The sequence below is a fragment of the Petaurus breviceps genome, unplaced genomic scaffold, assembly GCF_028583685.1.
Source record: "Petaurus breviceps papuanus isolate PSGF00001 unplaced genomic scaffold, PetGlider_PUasm1.0 214, whole genome shotgun sequence".
In the NCBI taxonomy this organism is placed as follows: domain Eukaryota; kingdom Metazoa; phylum Chordata; class Mammalia; order Diprotodontia; family Petauridae; genus Petaurus; species Petaurus breviceps.
In genome coordinates, this window is record NW_027185863.1 from 17,522,127 (window position 1) to 17,538,591 (window position 16,465).

The 16,465-nt window shown below is 37.0% G+C and overlaps 1 protein-coding gene and 1 pseudogene across 1 annotated transcript in view; one reads left to right on the top strand and one right to left on the bottom strand.

Annotated features, from left to right (window-relative positions):
* Positions 1-16,465, bottom strand: part of MYO16 (myosin XVI) — an 871,975-nt gene that overhangs the window by 585,646 nt on the left and 269,864 nt on the right. The gene's annotated exons all lie outside the window — the stretch shown is intronic.
* On the top strand, positions 2,192-2,917 carry LOC138165679 (profilin-1 pseudogene; annotated as a pseudogene).

The window sequence follows — 16,465 nt, forward strand, 5'->3', positions numbered from 1 at the left end:
ACACACACACACACACAAAACCTAGCTGTGTGACCTTGGACAAGTTACTTAACCCCAATTGCCCTCAAAAAAGCAAAAAAAAAAAAAAAACCCAAACCCAACAAATTTTAGTGCTACAGAACCCACAAAGTGACAGAGAGAAACAAATCTCCAGCTGAAGGTAGCCTGGCAGGCCAACAGGAAGGGTCTACTGCATGAGCTGGGAGTGGAGCAAAGTCCTGGTTGAGCTGTGCCAGCCCAGACATGGCAGTAAGCAGCCACAACAGACTTCAGGAGAGTGAATCACTGGCAGCTGTGGTGCTTTCCAGACTTCTCAACCCATAAATGCTAAAGACAATGTAAAAGTTCAGTGGGGGGAACTATGTTGGAATTGGGTGAGAAGAGCACAGTCAAGGCCATGCCCCCAGGGTGGCAAAGGTGGCTGCAACTGCTGCTGCTGCAGCTGCTTCTGGCTCTAGGCCTACAGATTGTAAGGGGACCAAGTGGCTGACCAGAGGGCTTTGGCAGGAATGTCTTTGCTTGTGCTGAAACAGGATTCTCTTACTTTGTCTTGCTTGGATCTGGGTTGTTGTCTTGAGTGGTGGTCCTGGGGTGAGAAGCACTAATGTGGCAGAGCTTGTTGAGACTGTGCAGAGGCAGTCATTCTCACAATTCTGAATCAGGTGCCTGGAAAAAAGCTCTGAAAGCAGCTGCACAAAACCCCAAAACCCCAAACTCTCCACTTTGGAAGCAGAGTTCTACCATGGCAAAGATTTCAAAACTCAAGCAATTGGCTGGCAAGATGAGCCAACAGAGGAAGCTCAATCAGACTATAGAATCTTTTTGGGGGGGGACATAGAGGATCAAAACATAGAACCACAAGAAAGCAACAAAGTCAAAACCCCTGCATCAAAAGCCTCCAAGAAAAATATGAACTGGTCAAAGGCCATGGAGGAGTACAAGGATTTTGAAAATCAAGTCAGAGAAGTAGAGGAAAAATTGGGAAGAGAAATGAGAATGATGCAAGAAAATCATGAGAAAGGACTCAACTGCCTAACTGAAGAAAATAACTCCTTAAAAAGACTAACTCAAATGGCAAAAGAGATCCAAAAAGTCAATGAAGAGAAGAATGCCTTATAAAGCCAACATGCCCAGATAGAAAAGGAATTTTAAAAACTCACTGAAGAGAAAAATTCCTTCAAAATTGGATTGGATCAAATGGAAGCTAATGACTTTATGAGAAATCAAGATACTATAAAACAAATCCAAATGAATGTAAAAATAGAAGCAATGTGAAATATGTCATTGGAAAAACTACTGACCTGGAAAATAGATCCAGGAGAGATAATTTAAAAATTACTGGACTACCTGAAAGCCATAGTCAAAAAAAGAGCCTAGACATCATCTTTCAAGAAATTATCAAGGAAAATTGCCCTGATATTCTAGAACCAGAGGGCAAAATAAAAATTGAAAGAATTAGCTGATCTCCTCTTGACAAAGATCCCCAAAAGAAAACTCCTCGGAATATTATAGCCAAATTCCAGAGTTCCCAGGTCAAAGAGAAAATATTACAAACAGTCAGGAAACATAATCAAGATAACTCAGGGTCTAGCAGCTTCAACATTAAGGGATGGAAGGGTGTTGAGGGCCATATGAGCCAGTCCAGTAATGGGTGTAGTCTGGACCAGGATTCCACTGGATCGCTACCCATGTGGGCTAATTATGGCTCAGGGTGGTGGCTGCTTCTTTGACTAGCAAGGAAACAGGGCATGATTACCAAGAAGTGACCCCCAAAGACTGCACAGGCATCAATAATTAAGAACAAGCTGGTTAATCACTTTTTCCCTGAGAAAACCATAGGCAACCATCTCTGTAATAAAAACCCTCGCCCCAGGACAAACAAGGGGACTACTGGCTGGAATTTAACACACCCTTGAGTTGGCCCACCCCCTTGGGGCAGACATGAGGTGGTGCACCCAACAGGGACCAGAAAAGAAGGTACAGTTAGGGTGGCCTCCTGCAAGCTCTGGAGTAAGAAAGACAAAGTTGCACAACAGAAGTTAAGGAGGTGAAAAGTTTTCATTTCTCATGCATTATGCTTAGAAAGAAGTCACCAGGCTAACAGGAGAATGTCTAAGAGAAAAGTGTTAGGCAAGTATTAACATAAAAAAAAAAAGTGAAAGAGAGAGAATGGAGCTGTGAGTCCGAGTCCGGACAGCAGGGTGTGTTCCGAGCTCTCCGCCACCCCTGCCTGCAGTAGCAGCAGAGCCAGACCGCCAGCGCTATGGCCGGTTGGAACGCCTACATCGACAACCTCATGGCGGACTGGACCTGTCAGGACGGCCATAGTCGGCTATAAGGACGCGTCCTCGGTCTGGGCCGCCGTACCCGGGAAAGCCTTCGCCAATATCACGCCAGCTGAAGTAGCTGTATTGGTGGGCAAAGATCGTTCAACTTCGTAAATGGGCTGACACTTGAGGGCCAGAAATGGTCAGTGATCAGGATTTCGCTGCTGCTAGATGGAGAGGACACCATGGGCCTTCGCATGAAGAGCACCGGGGGTGCTCCCACCTTCAACCTCACTGTTACCATGACAGCCAAGACGCTATTCCTGCTGATGGGGAAAGAAGGTATCCTTGGGGGAATGATCAACAAGAAGTGTTATGAAATGGCTTCTCACCTTAGACCCTCCCAATACTGACCCTCCCTGTCCTCCCTTCTTCCCCAAGGCTTCTGCACCATTTCCCTCACCATTTTTGGGGGGCCATTCCCCCACCTACTTGTTGCTGCCAAAACTACACCTGGGATGGGACCCACGTAGGATGGACAGGCGCCCCCTCCCCCTTTTCCTTCTGAACCTCTATCCTGTGTGTAGTTGGGAAGATTTTTTTTTTTTGAAAAAAAATTTGTTTTATTTTTCTGGAAACTTATATTGGAATATGAATAAAAGATTCTACCAATAAAAAAAAAGTTAAAGACAAAGAGAGAGATTAACACTCCAAGTTAGGGTTTACTTTCAGTTTGCCACTCAGTCTTTACTTTCGGTTTTAGGTCTGGGGCCAAGACTAGCACACAGTTGGGAATTAAAAGCCATGAACATTATTTGATGGTGCTGCTGAAGATAGCTGGAGAGATTTTTGACAACTAGCACTCAGCTTCAAGAATTTTTTAGAGAGTGTAAAGACATGTTGTCCATAGCTTTCTCAAGAATGTACTGTACTACTGATTTGGAAAATTGGAAAGCAGTAGATAGGTAAAAGAGGGACTGCGGTGGGGTGGGGTGGGGGGAGGTGTTGGGCCAGGTACATGGCATGTTCCCTATTTCAGTGTTTTCTTTTTGGAATGTGCTATGGGTGTGTCTCCAGCCCCTAGGGAAGGTATCTTTGGCCACAAAAGTATTAAAGGTAGACACTTCAGTAGGGACAGATGAAGAAGAAATGGTATGATGTATAAATGAACAGTTGAAGACCACAGGGTGTCATAAGCCTGCCCTCCCCAATTCTCCTCTCATGCCACAACTACCTTTGTAGAGGTCAGCAAGTCAAGTCTCTTCAGAAAGGGAATAGAAAATTTAAAAAGGGCCAGAGCCGGTAGGGTTAGTTCAGGCAGCCATATGTTAAAGATATGTTTAACATTAGAAATGGAAGTGCCAAGGGTGGCTTAAGCAATTAAGTGCACTGCAGTGGTTTCTACACAGTCTGAAGTTATGGAAACAGATGGAACTGAAATTACCAAATAAGTCTTACCTGGCCTCCATTACTACTCAGAGGGCCAAGCAAAGAGTTAATTTTTTCAGCAGATCTCAAACAATCCTTCATGACCTTTTTGAATCCATTCTGTCATTTTTCGTATCTATCAGCTTTGTTTTTGTAACTTTGTATGAATGAGTGTGTGTCAGTAATTTGTCATTCTATAATATTTATAATGCAATGGGATTTTCCTTGGAATGTTGTTATTTTATTATATAGGTTATATGATGCCTATAGCAAGTCAAAGAGTATACAAGAAGTGTCAGGATAGAATTAGAAAAAATAATTTGTATGAACAGTGTTTACAGAAATTTTAAGATTTTTAAAAGGTTTGAAAATCTTTTCCTTTTCATTCCAACTTTAGCCAAGTTTGAGTGCTGAGAAAGCAAAAAATAAAAATAAAAAAAGGATTTTTTCCCCTTATATCAAAGAGGCAAATGGATGAACATTTAAGCATTTTCTGCCTCGTGCAAAAGAGAAAAGTTTTGTGTATCAGTATGCAACTGGAAGTTAATTAAATTCATTCTGGTTATTTTTGGAATTGTGAAAATTGTAAAGTGTCACTCCTAACTTGATGCTAAAGATAAGTCAGGAATTATTATACTATTTGTTATTTAGGTGAATTGAGAAAAAAAATAAAGATCTGAAAAAGAAACACCTCAGAAGTGAAATTTTGGTTTGTCCAGTATGGGGGAGGAAAGGGACAAAGGCACCACTGAACCTGTTTTGTTCCAGAGTCCCAGCTCACCTTTACTGATGGATTCAAACCTCTCACTTTGAGAGAAGTTTTTAAGGTGGGGACACTTAAATAAAATTTAGTGGAGTAAAAAGGTAGTTATGATGAAAACATTTTTACAAAAATTTATTAAAGCCTCCCATCCCAGATCTAATTAAAAAAGAGAGTACTGAAGAATAATAGGAAATTTAAGGAATCCTCCCCAATGTTGCAAAAGAGAGGAATCATACTACTTATATCAAGGACTCCACTAGCAACAGCCCTGGGTACCCTGAAGCCCAAATTTTAGGCAAACTTCTCCTTTCAAAGCCCCAGATCTACAATCAGGCTTTGCATCTGTGAGGAGAGGAGAAAAATCTCTGCATTTGATAAACCCAAATTTTAGATCAATAATTTTTGCAAGTGATAATTTGGAAATAAAATTAATGTCATAATGTTATTGTGTTATTATGGTTTTCCTATATTGTAGTAAAATTCTATTATATAGTAAAAATTGAAAAATTGTTATGATCCAAAAATGGGGTCAGATAAAGCAAATTTCAATCTAAATTTCATTGAAACTAAAAGATAGAGAAAAAAGAAATGAGTAAAAACAGCTATGTCACTTTATCAGTTCTGAAAAACTCTGTCTTATAATATTTATATGTGCCACATAGGAAACCAGGTATTTACACCTTTACATGCAGTTAAAAAAAAAAAAAAGGAGGTTGCAGCTAAAACAATTTGGCTATCAGTTAGGGAAATTGTTAACTAAGCTATTTAAAAATTCAGCTTTAATGCTATAATCTAGAATTACTAATTGATTATTGCATGTGAAAAGGAGGAGACTGGGTGAAAACTTTATTCAGACTAATTCTGCCAATTCAGACTATTCCTCCTCCATGTATGAGAATTGGCAAAGCAGTGGCATAACCATCAGCCCCTCCCTAAAATCCAGTTCTGCTTATTTTGTAAAACTGTCAAGGTCCCTGGAAACTATATCTATAGGCAAGATCATCAGCCTGGGAAAGGAAGTTGTTTTAGTTATGTAGTTACTAATAATGAATTTAGCTTTCTGGGAAGTTGCAGGTCTACAATTAGCTTTTACACCAGGACATGTTTAAATTTGAGAAAGAAAAAGGTTAAATGAAATACCTTATTTAGGAGAAACCTAATAAATCTTTATTGTTTATTACAGCTCCATAAGAGTAAAATTTACTGTAATTTGGTGAAAATTGCTGTTTAAGATAAAAGGCAATTAAGACTATATTTAATTCACATATCCTATAGCAAAGTAAGTAATCAGTAAAGGATGCAAATTCTTTTGTGTTAGTTTACTGGGGAAATTTAACATTATTTTTCAACTAGAATTAAAATAGGTACAAATTTTATACAAACGACTTAAGGCCCATGTTAAGAAATTTTCATTATCTAAAAGGATTCTAAAACATTAGCTTTTGAAGGTACTGTGAGTAGCTTCTTAACTGTTACCAATATGAGATTCAATTACTATACCTTCTAAAATACTTGGTGATATCAAAGAATTTTGCAATAATACTTTCAGAATTTATTGCTTAAGAACATTTTACACCAACTTAGTTTATGAGTCTCAATCTTAAAAAGTTTGTTTTTTTTGCTTTAACATAAAAACAGAGCTATCATTTTGAAAACTTTTCAACTAATTTTCTTCTTAAAAGTTTAGTGATCATTTATAAATTTTGCAACAGCCTGCTAAAATTCATTTTATACATATTTATACATTCATTTCCAAGACAATTTATTGCTCAGTTAAGCTAAAATGGAACAGATTTTGTGTTTTGCTCTCAATGTATAGTCATTCCATGCCTATAATATAGTCATGTATAATCATAGTCATTGTAAGAGTTATAGTAGTGTCTGAACTTACTATAGGTAAAAGATTCAATTTCTGAAGTATCTCTTTCTTCCAAAATGAATATAATCAGAGGATAAACAAGCTTTGAGAAACAAGGATGTGTGTCTATTATTCAGTTGTAAGGTTTGAATAAGAAACTTCTTTTGTTTAACAGCTTTCACTGATGGAGAGTGTTCTGGAAAAGCAAGCTATTACATTGATTCTAATAATGATAAAGTTATTAATAATCACTTTACTTCTACTCAAACTGCAAAGCTTCCAGTTATCATTTCCCCTTAATATTGTGTCAGATAGCAAATATTCAGTGTACAAATGCCAACGTATTAATACTGCTAGACTTAAGCACACACAGAATACAGATTTTTTTTTACCTTTTTCAGAAATTACAAATCCTCCTAAGAAAGAGGCCACAACCTACTAGGTAACAAACTGGACAGATAATTAAAATGTGCCCTCAATGTGGTATCTCTACTATTCCTTCACTAATCACCATTAACACACAGAAAATTAAATCTTGGCAGATAAATGTAATTCATGATCCTTCTTTTGGTAAGTTATCACATATACACGTCACAATAGATACTTGTCTTTCTTTTGCCTTTGCTCCCCTTCTGACAGGGGAAGCAGGAGAAAGTATAATTAATCATATGTTACCCTCTTTTGCTTCAATGGGCATTCCAAAACAATTGAAAACTGATAATACTCCTGCCTACACTAGCAGATCATTTCAATTTTCTGTGATCATTTTCAAATAAAATTAATTATAGCCACAACCCTTATAATCCCACTGGTCAAGTAATACCTGAGAGCAGAAATTGGGATACAAAAATAAAAATGACTAATATGCCATAAAGGCAATTAACTACTGTTTTATACACTCCAAATTTTTTTTATACATTGCTAAAAATGAGTATATACCAGTAGAAAATCTGAAAAAGTACTCCCCAAAATAAAGGTAATGTGGGGATTTACTATATGGGGGTGAGACTGTGCTTATATTTTTTTTCCAGAAGCTGCTGAACAATCAAGTGAAGATGCCAGAACAGAAATGCCAGTGTGTGTACTCCAACTCATCAAGGAGATGAAAGAGCTCTGGCAGCAGAAGAAGAAATCATGGAGACAGAACAGGGAAATAAAGAGGAATAGGTCTCCTAATGCAGCCATTACACAAAAAGCTGTGCCCACATGGGGACAGATTGAACAATTATTATAGCAAGCCAAAGAACTGAAACCTGTTACCCCAGGATTTGTGTTTCTTGCTATGATCATTCTGATTTCAATACAAACTGAACTGGTTACATCCTGATTTAAGTCCTGTAATACATACCCATATCACGTCAATTGTTTCATATATGGCCAATAACTACATATATTTGACCCCCTCTAGCCTTCTTTGCTCTTACCAATGTAAATCATTTTATTGGAAAAAAACCTGCTTTGACTGTACTCTTAAATAATGTATATTTAGTAGAGATTCTGTTGTAGTAATTGTTGAATGCCGTCATTTGCCATTTCTCAAACTGATTTAACTTACTATCATATATCAGGGGGATAGGCATTACATATGATTTTTGATGTCCTAAAAAGAAGTGGGGGATGAAACAATGTTAAGACTGGGATTTGCCTCATTAGAGTCTGCACCTGAAAGTGCTAGGAGGAAGCCTTCAATAGCAGTGTGAGGGAAGGACACCTCCCCCCCACCCCCAAGAGAAATTTATTTAGACATTTTTGTTTTGGACTGAGGGGATTATAAGATTATACACTCTGTGTTCGTTTATATCTGTGTGGTCACTCTGGTAATGAGTTGTTACATTATGTATCTTGCCAATGTGATGTATTTATTTTGTGGGGAATATGTTGTACTTAAGAGATGTTAATGCTAATTTAGATATAACTTGCCTATGTAATAGGCATGACAGTTCTTGGGGCCAAATGTAATGATAATGGGAGACTGGGGATTTTCCCTGCCACTTGGACCCTTGATAGGCTTAAGTGAATCTGAGAACCTTCCCTGATTTGAAAATATACTCTGTCCCCTTGTGTATTGTCTATGCAATGATCTTATTTAAAAGGGGGCAGGGGGTTATGATTAAGAAAAGTGGGAAAATTTCAAAAGGGTAGAAGGACAAGACTTGTGGAATTGTTTATTGCAGGTATTTTGGTTGTCAGTGTTATAATCATGTCTTTCACTATGTCTGTCCTTGCCTTACAAGAATTAATACAAATCAAATTTCTGTAAGCCATATATCAGGAATTCATCCTGAAAATATTGCAAATAAGATACGTGATTGGGTAAGCAGAACTAACATATTGAATACCTTTATTTCCATAATCCTCCAAGTTGTCTTATTAATGTGTATATTAGGAGGTCTGTGATTTGTTGTATCTTGTGTTGTTCGCTCTGTTGGTGGGTCACTCTTGGCTCTGGGGACAGAGACTCACAGACCCAAGTTACTTGGTAAGAAAGGGGGAGATGTTGAGGGACATATGAGCCAGTCCAGTAATGGGTGGAGTCTGGACCAGGATTCCTCTGGATCCCGCTCCCCACGTGGGCTAATTATGGCTCAGGGTGTTGGCTCACCATCTTTCTTTGATTAGCAAGGAAACAGGGCGTGATTACTGAGAAGTGACCCCCAAAGTTTGCAATAATTAAGTACAAGCTAGTTAATTACTTTTTCCATGAGAAAACCATATTCAACCACCTCTATTATAAAAACCCTTGCCCCAGGACAAATAAATAGACTACTGTTAAAGTTACCACCTGGCTTGCATCGGCATTTCATTTGCCATACCCTTGCATTTGGGCCTGCCCCCTTGGGGTGGGCATTAGAAGGGCTTGGAATATGATATTCCAGAGGTCAAAGGAGCTAGGATTAAAACCAAGCATCACCTACCCAACAAAACTGAGTATAATTCTTCCGGGGAAAATAGGGACATACAATGACATAGAGAACTTTCAAGAATTCTTGATGAAAAAACCAGAGCTGAACAGAAAATTCCACTGTCAAATATAAGAAACAAGAGAAGCATGAAAAGGTAAACATGAAAGAGAAATCATAAGGAACTTATTAAAGATGAGCTATTTACATTCCTACATGGAAAGATGATATTTGTAACTCATGAGACTTTTCTCAGTATGAGGATAGTTTAAGAGATTACATATGTATACATACATATATGTATGTATGTATGTATAGGTGGGTGTATGTGTGTGTATTTGTGTGCACATATATACATAGAGGGCACAGGATGAGTTGAATGTGAAGGGATGATATCAAAAAATACAGCTAAGAAGTCAGAGATGAAAACATTGGGAGAAGGAAAGGGGGAGAGATAAAAACACCATTACAGACTTGCTATTATGTATACTGTGCTGTGTGAAACAAACTCTTTATAATTTACTATTCATTAAAATTTAGAAAGTGGAAACAGATGAAATTAAGATATTGGATTCAAAGAAAGTACACAATTACAAAACCAAAAAATCAAATATTACACATGGAAAAAAATGTCTTTTCAAAGGAATGCAGAAATAAAATGTAGTTATGATTATCTAAATAAAGGAGGTAGGAGAAAGCTGTTATAATGGAGGGGAAGAGCAGGAAGGTGAAAGGGAAAGAGTCAACATTACTCACATTGAATCTGGCTTAAGGAGGGAATATCTTACCCTACAGGAAAGTTAGGGGGGAAGGAGATAAGACAGGAGGATAATAGAAAGGAAGGCTGATTGGAGGAGAGGGTAGTTAGAAGCAAACACTTGAAAAGGGACAGGGTCAAAGGAGAAAATAGAATAAATGGGGGGCAGGATAGCATGGAGGGGAATATAGTTAGTCTTCACAATAAGACTACTATGGAAATCTTTTGCATTACTACACATGTACAACATATATTAAATTGCATGTCTCGTCAGTGGGGGCGGGTGAGGAGGGGAGAAGGAAGAAAATCTGGAACTCAAAATTTTAAAAAACAATTGTTTAAAAAAATTGTTTTCTTACATGCTACCAGGAAATAAGAAGTACAGGCAATGGGGTATAGAAATCCATCTTGCCCTACAAGAAAGTAAGGGGAGGCATTGGCAGAGGGGGCGGGGGGGATATGAGACAGAAGATTGGGGGAAGGGGTATGCAGTATGCTTGCCACCTTGGGGTGGGGAGTAGGGAGAGATGGGAAGAAAATCTGTAACTCAAAATCTTTGGGAAAATAATGTTGAAAACTAAAAATAAATTTAAAAAAGAATTCTTTTTCATATCTTTAGACTGGAAGTAAAGAAACCACAATTCCTTCCTTGCTGCAAATCTACATTTGCATGGAAATATTGAGTGCATGAATATAAATTTTGCAAATAGAATGGCATCATTCCAAAGGACAACATTGCATCATGAATCCTGAAGTTCCAATGACTTTATTTCCAGGAATCCCAAGAGTCACTGTGATGATGGGAAGTCCTAAGGGCCCTTCCATTTCTATTTCCACAACAAACTGGGATTTCCCCTAAGGCTGAAATAGGATAATGGAAGAAATATCAGGGCAAGGGGCAAACAGAACCCTGAATGTTTTCTATTGTGTGAGTACCCTACTGTGAAATAGATGAAAAAAGTCAATGGGAATAAAACCTTAAACTTTCTGTATCTTTTCTGGCAATTACACTGGTGTGTGTTTACATACATACACACATACATACATACATATGCATGTACATATATATATTGAATGACTTATCAGAATTCTCTATATATACATGTGTACATGCATATACATATATATGTGAAGTAATAATTCACAAAGGAGTGTTCAGCATGTAAAAATGGGTCTACTGGAAAGAAGTAAGCAGCATCTTGCTTACCAGGGATATCTGAAAAACCTTATCCATTTAGTAGTTATCAAAAATAATCAAATTATGCTAGTCACTTCAAGTACTCTACATGATAGATACCATTACACACTTGCTATTATGTGTACTGTTTTGTGTGAAACAAGCTCTTTATAATTTGCTATTCATCAAAACTTAGAAAGTGGGAGCAGATGAAATTAACATATTGGATTTAAAGAAAGTACACAATTACAAAACCAAAAATCAAATATTACATGTGGAAAATATGTCTTTTTAAAGGAATGCAGAAGTTAAATGTAGTTATGACACTAGATTAGTGAAGTTAAAACATATTTATAAGGGATAAGTATATATAATAATAAATTCAGATATTATTTATTGCATAGGCTTACCAAAAGCACATAAATATATGAAGCCATAGAATTATAATATTTTAGGATGCTATTAGAGGCTTAAACTATTGCAATGCATTTGGAAAATCAAAGCAGTTAAAATGGTGAACTCCAAATCAGGATGATCTACATCTGAATTCTGCTTCAGACACTACATAAGCTATTCTGCATAGCTGGTGTAACCTCTCTGAGGTTTACAAGATTACTTAAATGCAAATAAGATAATGTATAAAGATGAAAGTACTTGGTAATCTTTAAAGTGTGATATAAATGTAAAATATTATCAGGAATAGATTATTAGAGCTAGAAGTCATGAAAGATATCAGCTAATCTAACAATGTTTCTCTGGTATCCACTACTTTAAGGTATATTACATTTTACCCTTTCCCTACGGTTCTTCAAAAGCCCAAGGGTTTGGGGGATGGAAATCTCTCATCTCTGCCATTGGTCCAAGACTCCACTGATTGTCGTCACCTAATTTGAAGGATTCAACCACCTCAGTTCCATTTAACCATGCAAAAATAACATCAGCTTTTACAAAGGAATATTTAGTTCAAAGGTATAGAGGACAAAACTACAAGTATTTTCCCCAACACCTGAGGGGAATAATCCCTCCTGTAGCTCCTCAATCTCTGTGAGGGAGATTAGGTTCACAGTTTAGCTCAATTCCTACATAGCATTAGTTACACCAACTTCTGAGTCCAAGCACCCTCTACTCTTGCCTCCAGGGATCCTGGCTTTTCAAGGCTTCCCTGCTGGGCTAGCAGGAAAATCCTGCCTATTACACTAGACTCCAAAGTCCTTATGGCTTGAGTTCTCTTACTGGGGACTCAAATCCCTACACCTAGAACTGAAGAGGACAAAAGAAACAGGATCAACACCCCTGAACCATTTCTTGGGGCCATAGGATGCAAATGGAGAGGAAGGTGACCCTTCCCTACTCAGATTACTGCAAGGTCATCCTGCTATTGATCAACAAGGCTTTCCTCTCTGAATGCCACATGAGACATCAAATGTGCCTCAGGTAAATTCAAAGATACAGGCCTTTTTTTTTTTTAAGCAATTGGGGTTAAGTTAACTTGCCCAAGGTTACACAGCTAGATTTTGTGGGGCCTGAACCTATCCCAGCTTCTCCCAACTCCAGGGTCTGCTCTCTTACTCACTGTGCCACCTAGCCACCCCTGATACAGGCCTTTCTAACAGTACAGTCAATGGAAGGAACCCATTCCCAAACATTTGGTAGGTGAGTACACAATGTCTTCTCCCAGAATCAGGTCCTGGTATCTCTCCCACATGGGTATCTCCACCTTAGATGATCTTGGCATTTGCCAAAATCCCTTTACCTTTTTTTTCCAAATGAAGAAAATAAAGGCCAGAGAAGTGAAGTAACATGTGTAAGGTTAAATTACTATACTGGTGAACATAGGCATTCATTCTCCATTCATTCCCCTGGGATGACACTAGATTAGTGAGGAAAACTTATATTTGGCAGGCAGTAAATTAAACTTTGATGAGTGCTTCCCATTAAGCACTTCTCTAATGCTCACAAGGTATTGTTTGCCCTGGAAAATTTTGAAAGGGAGGCTCCCAGCTACTCAAATTTTAGACCATTGCTTTCATTTAACTCAATTTCAAAGACACATGGTGGTGGCCCCACATTCCCATCCTCCTCTTTTTTAATCCCAGTGATGCTCAAAGGATCAGGACATACCCTTCTAATGGCCCTTCAAGGACATAAATTTAGTATGCTATATGCTTCAAATTTAATTCTATAGTTTTCATTTTGATAAATGTTATAACTTGGTAGAATACTATCAATCTGAAATTAGTAACAAGCAATTTTTTTTTAAGCAATCGGGGTTAAGTAACTTGCTCAAAGTTACACGGCCAGTTATTTCTGGGTGTGGTGCTGAGTGTCTGAGCTCAGGATTCGATCTCCAGGTCATCCCAACACTGGAGCCGGTACTATTACTCGCTGAGCCACCTGGCCTCCCCTTACAAGCAATTGTTTAAAAAGTTTCTCAAATCCTTTTTATCTGAATGGAATAAAAACCCTACTCAAGCTTTTTTTCCCATCCATTCTCTTTTTCCCTACTTTATTTATAACTTCTCTCATAATTTTTTTCCCTTTTTAGTGGAATTTGATTAAAGCTTATAAACACTCTGATTCCTCATCTCTCTTACCCTTCACTACTTTCTTAATTCCATCTCATTTTATTTCCCAATCATGTTCTAGTCTACCTTTCCACTGAATCACTCCCATACAGATTTCTTTGTATAATACCAATTAATGTCTATCCTTTATTTCTTTTCTTAATTTAATGGTATTTTTGCATTTAAATGTAAAGATAGATTTCAACATTCCTTTTTGTAAGATTTTGAGTTTCAAATTTTTTTCCCTCCTCTTCCCTCAGGGAATATCTTGTCCTCTTATAAATTTGACTCATTTCTCTATGTATGTGAGAAATGAGGGCTTTATCAGAGATATATGTTATAAAAATTGTTTCCCAGCTTTCTGTTTTCTTTTTAATCTTGGTTGCACTGGTTTTGTTTGTTCAAAAACTGTCTAATTTAGTGGAATCAAAATTATCCATTTTGCATTTTTAATATTCTCTATCAACTGTTTGGTCATAAATAATTCCCTTCTCCATAGATATGACAGGTAAACTATTCCTTATTCTCCTAATTTGCTTATGATATCATCCTTTATGCCTAAATCTTGTACCCATTTTGACCTTATATTTGTATGGGGTGTGAGACCAACAGTTCTACCCTGGTTTCTGCCATACTATTTTCCATTTTCGTCAAAGAGTGAGTTCTTATCCCAGAAGTTGCAGTCGTTGGGTTTATCAAACAGTAGATTACCAAAGTCATTGACTGTTATGTCTTGTGTACATAATCTATTCCACTGATCCACCTCTACTTCTTAGCCAGTACTAAATAATTTTAATGATAGCCACTTAATGATATAGTTTTGGATCTGGTAGTGCTAGAATGCCTTCCTTTGCATTTTTAAAATAAATTAGTTTTCTTGATATCCTTGACCTATTGTTCTTGCAGATGAAATTTATTATTTTTTCTAGCTCTATAAAATTTTTGGTAATTTTATTGTTATGGCACTAAATAAGTAAATTAATATAGGCTGAATTGTTATTTTTTTTATATTAGCTCAGCCTACCCATGAGCAACTGATATGGTCAATTATGCTGATTTTTGTCCTAATATTGAACCAGCCCTGCATTCCTGGTATAAATCCCACCCAGTCATAGTCCATTATCCTCATGGATAAATTGCTGTAATAAATTTACTAATATTTTATTTAAAATTTTTGCATCAATATTCATTAGGGAAATTGGTCTAGAATTTTATTTCTCTGTTTTGACTCTTCCAGGGTTAGATATCAGTACCATATTTGTGTCATTAAAACATTGCAATAGGACTCCACCTATTGTTCCAAATAGCTCATAATGTATTGGAATTAAATGTTCTTTAAGCATTTGGTAGAATTCATATGTAAATCCACCTGGCCCTAGATGGTTTTTCTTAGATCATTGATGGCTAGTTCAATTTCTTTTTTCTAAAATGTGGTTATTTAAGTATTTTATTTCTTCTTCTGTTAATCTGGGCAATTTATATTTTTGTAAATGTTTATCCATTTCACTTAGATTTTTAGGGCTAATGACATATAGTTGGGCAAAATAACTCTTAATCATTGTTTTCATTTCCTCTTCATTTTTTGGTGAATTTACCATTTTAATTTTGATACTAGTAACATGATTTTCTTCTTTCTTCCTTTTGATAAAATTAACCAAAAGTTTATCCATTTTATTTTTCCATAAAAAACAGAATCAGTTTTAATTATTAGCTCAACAGTTTTCTTACTTTCAATTTTATTAGTCTCTTTTTTATTTTTCAGAATTATACTTTTATTCCTGAACTTTCATAGGCTATTTGAAATTAGCTGCTAATTTAGAAGATTTAAGAATTTTCTTCCCTTTAAGTGCCTATAAAATAAAATTCTACAAAAGAATCTTGCTATTTTCAAGGATTCAGCAGGAATAGACCCTCAGAAATCACAACCTATTTGCAAATATCTCCTTGAGTTTCTTATTTTCTGGGGGAGTAAAAGATGACTTGTTGATCTACTACTTACATTATTTTTGTTATTTAATTTTTCTAATAGTCCAAAACTGTAGCATGGAGTCGTCCTTAAACAAAAGCAAATGGGAACAAAGAGATTTGCAAGACTCTACGGCATCTTTCAGCACAAGCCCTAGAGGTTCCTTAAAATGCTAAACTAAATGGGGCAGAAAACAGCAGACAGATTTTATAATATGCCAGCAAAGCTTTTAGTGTCCTTGGAAGATGAAACCTAAAATCAGTGAAGAAGAAAAAAAAAGGACTCCATAAGCTTACTCCAAAGGATAACTAAAGACATCCAGGATTATCAGGCCCATAGAATAATCTTTATTAATTTCTTTTTTTTTAATGTAGCAGTCATCATCAGTAGAATATAAACATTTCAATATATACAGAAGAACAAAAAATAGCTATGTCTAAGAACTTAAGCTTAGATTGATCCACCCAGTCATACCTCTTTTATTTTTACAATGCTTGTTACTTCTGAATATGTTTACTTTGAAAAAAAAAAAGCTGTATTGTTGCAAGTGATCATCAGAATGTAATGCCCTTGAGGTGGCCAGGTAGCACAGCGAGTAAGAGCACCGGCCCCAGAGTCGGGATGACCTGAGATCGAATCCGGGCTCTGATACTTAGCAGCACAGTGAGTAAAGCACTGGCCCTGGAGTCAGGAGGACCCGAGTTCAGTTCTGGCCTCAGACTCTTAACACCCCCCCCACCACAAAACTAGCCATGTAACCTTGGGCAAGTTACTTAACCCCAATT